Below are 8,838 nucleotides of genomic sequence, written 5' to 3' on the forward strand. Positions count from 1 at the left end.
GTATTATCTCTATGTCTGAGTGCACTTGTTAACTTGTTCATATGCATCATGTCTACATTTGTTATATCTTATGTCCGAACTGTCTTGCGAGTACTTTCATAGTACTCACCTGGCTTGTTGATTTGGCCAGATGTTGACGAAGGCGATCTCATGGATGAAGAGTTTGATAGTGAGTCCGACGCCTAGAGGAATCCCAGTCAGTCCCGTGCGATCCTGGATATTGGTCACTTGTATTATATACGCTTCCGCCACCCGCAATAAATCTCCTCGAGCTTCACTCCGACGCTCGAAGAGCTGTAGTTTTCAGGAGTCATACCACCCGCTTCGCTGTGATTTATCCACCACCGTTGTTATCGTGAGTTAGTAGTTATGCCACCCTATCCGCCGTTGTGTTTTATCGGCGTACATGTAATAAATTGTTGAGCAGTCTCCGCTCAACCTTGTATTATATTCAGTACTCCTGGTATTTTTCTTCTGTGACCAAGATATTGTCTACCAGTGAGAAGGAATTCTTCTTTACTGGTCCGTAAAAGGGATTGGTCTCTCAATAAATATTTTATTGAAAAACCGGTCGTGACAAGCTTGGTATCAGAGCCAGGCTGACTGTAGGAAGCCACTAGGTGCGATCGCTAATCGGTTATTAGCGTCTTTTGTGCTTTTTCAGCATTTTGCAAATGTAGCTATTTTCTGTTGGTCATCATAAATTTATGACTTGACTACTCAGAATTTTTGCCTACTTTTGTAGATGGCTGGCAGCAACTGCGAGACTCGAGTGTTCACTAACGTGCCCGAGGGGTTTGTCAAACTCCTCGTCTCCATCACCAAGCTCGCGATCAGGCCAGCGACTCGTCCGGAGTTCACGCTTTACCAGCACAAGCTCAGCGACGACGTGTCTATGCACCAAGCCGTGGTGCAATTCAAGGGAGGACGTTCTGCGTCTCGCCACTTCCGTTTTGTGGGAAGGGCCATGCCTACGGAGAGGCATGCCATGCAGATGGCTGCCCGCGAGGCGATAGCTCGCCTTCGGGACATTCTTCCTATGATGAAGACTCGTCGCTACCGCTACCTCCCATGCCATGTGCCATACACTTGTCACTATGCATTCGCCTGCCATAGGGGAGAGCGAGATGAAGCCATCGAGATGGTTGTGGAGTATCTCAAGGCTCTGGAGGAGTCTTTCGACAACCTCGTGGACGATCTTGTGGCTGCCCGGATGGACTTAGTTCGGGGCGGTCCTGCCTGCAGGAAGGAGCTTCTTCACACGGCACCACCACTGACATTCGTCTCGTCTTCAGCATCTTATGCACCGGCCATTTTAGCCACTGCTCGCCGTCTGCCTACCACTGAGGAGTTCGACCGAGTCATCGCTCCTACTCCAGTCAGAGCTGCACCGCCTGCCACACCCGCACTACCGCCTGTCGCACCCGCGCCATCACCGCAGCGCAGTGCTACGCGCCAGGAGCCTGCTAGAGAGGAGGTGGAGGTTGAATCTCCTGCACCGCTGAGTCTTGCCCTCGGCAAGGGAAAGGACATCGTCACCATCTCCGACTGAGAGCGCCGAGTAGCCGCGCGTTATGTCTGCTTGTATGATGTGTTTTATCTGTACGCTAGTTTGTATTAGTGTGTTCGCTGCTTTCCGGAGGAGTGTGCTAGTCTAAATAACATGTCAGGATGGTGTACGCACATCCTGAGTGCTGTATCGTGTGTTTGCTTTTCGCATGTAAGATTTGTGTTAAGCGTTTCTTCTCCGTGCGAAATTGTTTATGTTTTTTTTCTTCGAAAAATCTTGAGGTCTTTTAAATTTTTGCCTTTGCAAGATTTCCCTTGTGCCACACAGTTCTTCTCATGAGTTTTGCAAAATAATACCCCCAGACTGGAAAAATGTCTCGCCCGTGGACTCGCTCCATGCCCAATCAGCCAGAAGGAGTTTATGGGACACAGACTAGCAACAACTTCACTCAGGGACAGTCCAGTCAACAGGACAGCGAAGCAGCCTTGTCTCAAGTATGCCGTCTCTTCGAACAAAGCCAGCAACAGCACCAAGAGATGATGACCCACGTCATCAATATGGGAAACCACCGTGAGCCGTACCAGCCACACTCCAAGTTATCTGAGTTACAGAAGACTCGCCCTTCAACGTTTGCTCACACCGATAGGCCGCTGGAAGCCGATGATTGGCTTCGTGACATCGAAAGGAAGCTGATTATTGCTCAGTGTTCAGATAATGAGAAGGTGCTTTATGCACCACACTACCTTACTGGAGCAGCTGCAGCATGGTGGGAAAACTTCCTACACATGCATCCCAGTGAACACAACATCACCTGGGAAGAGTTCAAGGAAGGCTTTCGTGGGGCACACATCCCCAGGAGCATCATAAAAATCAAGAAGAGAGAATTTGACGACCTCAAGCAAAGAGGCATGTCAGTGACAGAATACAACGGTCAGTTTACCCAGTTACCTCGTTATGCCTACGACGAACACATGACAGAGAACAAAAAGATGGAAAAATTCCTGGACGGCCTGGCACCGGCACTAAGATGCCAACTGGTTGTACACACTTTCCCGGATTTTAAAACTCTGGTTGACAAGGCCATTACCTTGGAGAATGAGCGCCGTAGTCTGGAAGATATCCGTAAGCGAAAGAGGGACAAGACGACTCTTGCTCGCAACAACCGAAGCAAGACTGAGGTTCCAAGGACAGAAGCAAGGAAATCCACGACTACTGATCTAAGGCCAGTCAGACAGTTTCATGCCAGGGACAAGGAGTTCACGTACCGTCCAGGGGTCACCTGCTATGCTTGTGGTGAAGAAGGGCACTATGCTAAACAGTGCCCAAAGCCAAGGAACTCGGCCCCCAAGCCAAACAATGGTGGGAATAATCCAGCCCCCAAGCGCAACAATTTCAATCCCAACAACAACCACAGGAAGGGTCACCTGAACCATGTGACCAGGGAAGAAGCGCAGAATGCCCCAGACATCGTGCTCGGTACGTTCCCTGTCAACACAGTACCTGCCACGGTTTTGTTTGATTCTGGAGCTTCCCATTCGTTCGTTTCGAAGAATTTTGTTTTGCAACATGGTTTTCCGATACTTCCCTTGGAAAAGTCTATGGTCATCAAGTCCCCCGGAAATAAGCAGATCGCTCAGAGTTACTGTAAAGGAGTGATCATTGAGTTCGAAGGACTACAGTTCCAAGCTAATCTCATCGTGTTGGAAAATAAAGGACTGGATGTCATCTTAGGGATGGACTGGTTGACCACCAACAAAGGATTCATTGACTGTTTCAATCGGACCGTGATTCTCACTCACCATCACGGCAAGACAATAAAGGTTACAGCTCAAGAAAGGCCACGGTCACGGCAACCAAAATTGAACAAAGTGGACATTTCAGAACTAAGAAAAGTTCCAGTGGTATGCGAGTTTCCTGACGTATTTCCTGAAGAACTACCAGGCATGCCACCAGACCGAGAGATAGAGTTCAGCATTGAACTAGCACCTGGCACCGCTCCCATCTATAAGAAGCCTTATAGAATGGCACCCTCAGAATTGGTAGAATTGAAGGAGCAGATAAAGGAATTACTGGACAAAGGTTTTATTCGAGCCAGCTCCTCACCTTGGGGTTCGCCAGTATTATTCGCCAAGAAAAAGGATGGGACACTAAGATTGTGTATAGACTATCGAGCTCTCAATATGGTCACCATCAAAAACAAATATCCGATGCCGCGGATAAATGATTTGTTTGATCAACTCGCGCAAGCCAAGGTGTTCTCAAAAATTGATTTGAGATCAGGATATCATCAATTGAAAGTACGGACAGAAGATATCCCTAAAACAGCATTCACCTCCAGATACGGATTATATGAGTTCACAGTGATGCCTTTTGGACTAACGAACGCCCCCGCATATTTGTCCACCTCATGAACAAAGTGTTTATGAAATTCATGGACAAATTTGTTGTGGTGTTCATTGACGATATTCTGGTTTACTCAAGGACACCGGAAGAGCACGCTGAGCATCTCAGAATTGTTTTGGGAGAATTAAGGAAACATCAGTTGTACGCCAAATTTAGCAAGTGTGAGTTTTGGCTAAGGCAAGTTGGTTTCCTAGGCCACATATTAAACCAAGAAGGCGTGGCCGTAGACCCAGAAAAAGTCAAAGCCATACTTGACTGGAAGCCACCCGCCAACGTGACAGATGTGCGGAGTTTCCTTGGAATGGCCGGATATTACAGAAGATTTATTGAAGGATTCTCCACTGTGGCAAAACCAATGACGCAACTGCTCAAGAAAGACAAGAAATTTGTATGGACGGAAGCATGCGAGAGAAGCTTCCAAGAGCTTAAGAAGAAGCTAACAACCGCACCGGTCTTAACCGTGCCAGACATACACAAGAGTTTTGAAGTATATTGTGACGCATCCCGGAAAGGCCTCGGATGTGTGCTGATGCAGGATGGCAAAGTTGTCGCGTATGCCTCTAGGCAACTGCGGAAACATGAGGAAAATTACACAACACATGACTTGGAGCTAGCAGCAGTCATTCATGCACTCAAGGAGTGGAGACACTTTCTGTTGGGAAATCGTTGTGAAATATATACGGACCATAAGAGCCTTAAATATATTTTCACGCAACCAGAGCTAAACTTACGCCAACGACGCTGGTTGGAATTGGTCAAGGACTATGATGTCGGTATTCACTACCATCCAGGGAAAGCAAATGTAGTGGCAGATGCCCTTAGTCGGAACCCCAGCCCAGACAACGACGATCCACGAAACTTGAGGCCTGAGTTTCAGTAGGAGTTCGCTAGACTCAACATGGTGTTAGTCTCTGAGGGCACCGTATCGAATCTGGAGATACATCCCACCCTCGTGGAACAAATCAAGAAGGCTCAGCAAGGGCACCCCAGCATCGAAGGAATAAAGAGGAAAATGAGCCTTGGCAAGGCTTCAGAGTTCGTCACAGACAGTGAAGGAATATTGTGGTACGGGGACAGACTTTGTGTCCCGAACATTAAGGAACTCAAGCAACAAATCCTAACCGAGAGCCACACCGCCCCATATTCAATCCACCCTGGAGGAACCAAAATGTACAAAGACATTCAGGAAAGATTTTGGTGGCACGGTATGAAAAGAGATATAGCCGCATTTATTGCTTGTTGCGATTCATGTCAGCGCATCAAGGCCGAACATCAAAAGCCAGCAGGGCTACTCCAGCCAAACAGGATACCGGAGTGGAAATGGGATGAAATAGGAATGGACTTCATCGTCGGACTACCTCGATCACAACGCGGAAATGACGCCATATGGGTCATTACAGACCGACTAACCAAGGTTGCTCACTTCATTCCCGTGAAGACTACCTACTCCACACAAAGGCTGGCCAAGCTTTATCTCTCCCGTATAGTTTGTTTGCACGGAGTCCCAAAGACTATAATATCCGACCGAGGCACCCAATTTGTCTCCAAATTTTGGGATCACCTGCAACAAGCTCTGGGCACGCAACTAGCTTTCAGTACAGCGTACCACCCTCAGACTGATGGACAAACGGAACGTGTGAACCAAATCCTAGAGGACATGCTGAGAGCCTGTGTGCTCACCTATGGATCCAGTTGGGAAGAAAGTTTGCCGTATGCCGAGTTTGCCTACAACAACAGTTACCAAGCCAGCTTACAAATGGCACCCTTTGAAGCATTGTACGGACGGAGGTGTCGTACCCCACTGAATTGGTCAGAAACAGGTGACAGTCGTATCTTCGGCCCAGACATGCTCAAAGAGGCCGAGGAGAAAGTTAAGCAGATCAGGGACAGACTCAAGACAGCGCAAAGCCGACAAAAGAGCTACTACGATCAAAAACATCGTGAGGTCAGCTTTGAACCCGGTGATTCCGTATACCTACGAGTGTCTCCTATGAGGGGCCTGCAACGGTTCAAAATCAAGGGGGAGCTAGCCCCGAGATTTATTGGACCATTCTGCATAGTTGCACGAAGAGGCACAGTAGCCTACCAACTAGACCTACCCAAGAAGCTGTCAGACGTCCATGACGTATTCCACGTCTCGCAATTGAGAAAATGTGTGAACAACCCGGAAAAGCATGTATCCCATGAGAGCATTGATGTGCAACCAGATCTCACCTACAGAGAACGACCAGTAAAGATATTGGAAGAGTCTGAACGGAGGACCCGACAGAAAACAACAAAAATTTTCAAAGTTCAGTGGAGCAACCACACTGAGGATGAAGCTACATGGGAAAGGGAAGATTTTCTCCAGGCAGAGTATCCATATCTATTTGAGGATCAGCTAAAATCTCGAGGACGAGATTTTTCCTAAGGGGGTAGGCGTTGTGACACCCAAAATTTTATTTGGATTTTTCAAAAAATTTATTTGACTTGAGGGAGGTTATTTAAATTTTTCTTCAAAAGAACCCTTCCTCTCAAGATATTTTTCTTATTGGCAAGAGTTTTTATTTGGATTCACCCAAGACATGATTTTGGTCTTGGAGGTTCTTTCTTTTTATTTGGACGCAAACCAAAATACTTCTCTCTTGGAAAAATGTCTTTTGACAATTCCTTTGAAAAGCCCTATAGCTTTTGGAATGATCTTTTTCCACTTTCAACAAATCTCTCTTGCCATGACCTATGTGCAAATCCTCTTCCACAAACCTTTCCCCACCTTTGGATCATGATGTACCTCAACTCCAGCAAGTTGAACCTCTCCATATAATTATTTCCATTTATCTCTCATCAAAAACAATTTATGCCTTCTATCTTGATCCATGGAGGTTTTCAAAGGAGCTACCCTTTCTGCTTTGAGTTTTGTCTCCAAACCAATTTCCTTAGCTAGTCCTTTCAACCCTCAACCAAGATCCATGAAGATCCACTGGTCTCCAGTTCAAATTTTTCAAACTATACTTGCTGCAAGTTTGGACCAGATTTGCCAAATTTGATGAAGTTCATTCAAATCTTTCTCCAAAAATTCTGAGAAAAATCAGGCAGCCTCTGGGTGCATTGAGAGGTCACCTCACCAAGTCCCAGCTCCAGGAAATTTTTCTTCATACCAAATCATTTCATCGAACACCTGCTGGACACTGTTTCTCTAAGGTTCAGTCAAATTCAGTTAACAGTGTCTGAACCACTATCCTTTCTTCAGTGTCCGTTGCCAATCTCACCAGTGCCCCGGCGTCGCCGTGTTTCCTGTCCCCTCCCCCTTGTCCTCTGCACCGCACGAGCGCCTGGATGCTTGCGGGCGTCGGCGATGAGCAGGAGGAGGTGCGCCGGCCCGTGACCGACGCCAGCGGCGGCTTTGCGGCCGCCAGAGAGAGGCGCGGCGCAGACGGCGCCGTCCAGCGCCGCCCAAGCCACCGGAGGCCGCCGCGTGGTCTTCCACTCCCCCGTGCGCGCTGCCACCCTCGTCGTGAAACGGTAGGCGCGGAGCGCGCTCTCTGCCGTCGCCGTGCCAGTACGGCGACCCCGACGAAGACCGACGCCATTACGCCATGCCCGACCGAGTTTAGCAGTGGAACGGGACCAGTAACTCTCACTGGTGCTGCCTGGCCACCTAAACCCTCTGCCAAGCCACTGCCTCGCCGTAATCGCTCGCCGGAGATTCTCCGTTCACGGCCACCCCCTCGAGCCGCCTATAAATAGAGGCCCCGAGCTCCAGCTAGCACCCACACCACCTCTGCACTCCACCAAGACCCCGCCTAGCCACTGGAAGAGCCCCGAGGGAGTCTCCTTCCTCAACTCCGGCCGCCGCGACCCGCCACGGGATCCAGCTCGATTCGCTCCCGTGCGTGCACCTCTGCCTCCCATCTCTTGCCAGTAGCTCTCTAGTGCATCCCTCCTTCTGACCCGCGCTTCAATTCGAAGGTTGCAGCACACCACCGGAGTTCCCCACCATCGCCCGAGCCGCCGTCCGCCGGAGAAAGTGTCGCCGTCGACGTGGTGCTCTCCGACGCCCAAGTCCACCAGCCACCGACGCGGAAGGACACGCCGATACTCTTGGTACACTCCGATCTCCCTGACTCGCCGTGGTTCGACGCCGGCGACCACCGCAGCCTTCGGGCGCCGGCGAGGTTTTTCAAACCTGACATGTGGACCCCCCACGTCAGCCTCTCTTCTTTCACCCCCGAAGCGTTTTCTGTTGGCGCCTTCGGGCAGAGTACGTTTTCTCTGTGGGCTGGCGCGTTTCTATTCGAACCGTTTTCTGTTTTCTCAGTTAAGCCCCTGGAACTTTTCTGTTTCATTACAGATGAGTCCCTGGACAGAAACCCTTATAACTTTTTAATAAAAAGTGATTCCTTTTCTGACAGTCTTATAATTTTGTCTAGTTTTTTATGGGATTTATTTGAGAAAATTTTGGAACAGCTTTTCTGCACGCGTTGGTTTTCACGTTAGTATGCATTTTTCGCTATACCGTAGGTTCCGGGAGAGGTTATGGAGCCGCGAACTTCGCCGAGCTAGACTCCGACTTCTCCGAACCTGGCAAGCATGTTTGAACCTTTGATATGATAGGTGTTTTGCATGTTTGCGTGAAAGGTTGTGCATGGCATGTGAGTATCGGTGAGTATCTCGTTGCATGTGAGGCAACTACCCGTGTGTTCCAAAGTTACTGTGATCTCTGATGAGAGATGGCCTAGTCATGTGGTGACATGAAGGGCAGTAAGGTGGTACTGTTGTAGCATGCCAGCCTTACGTCATCTGATTAATTCCGATGTTAACGTGGACGGAGTCACGTTATCGTTCTTCCCCCTTCCGTGCTACCACATGTTTTCTGCCAGAATGCGGTTTAGTAAGTTGGTAACCTCTTTCCGTGTACACACCAAACAGAGGGGCCGGGATGATGG

The sequence above is a fragment of the Triticum aestivum genome, chromosome 6D (genome assembly GCF_018294505.1).
Source record: "Triticum aestivum cultivar Chinese Spring chromosome 6D, IWGSC CS RefSeq v2.1, whole genome shotgun sequence".
NCBI classification, from domain to species: Eukaryota; Viridiplantae; Streptophyta; class Magnoliopsida; order Poales; family Poaceae; genus Triticum; species Triticum aestivum.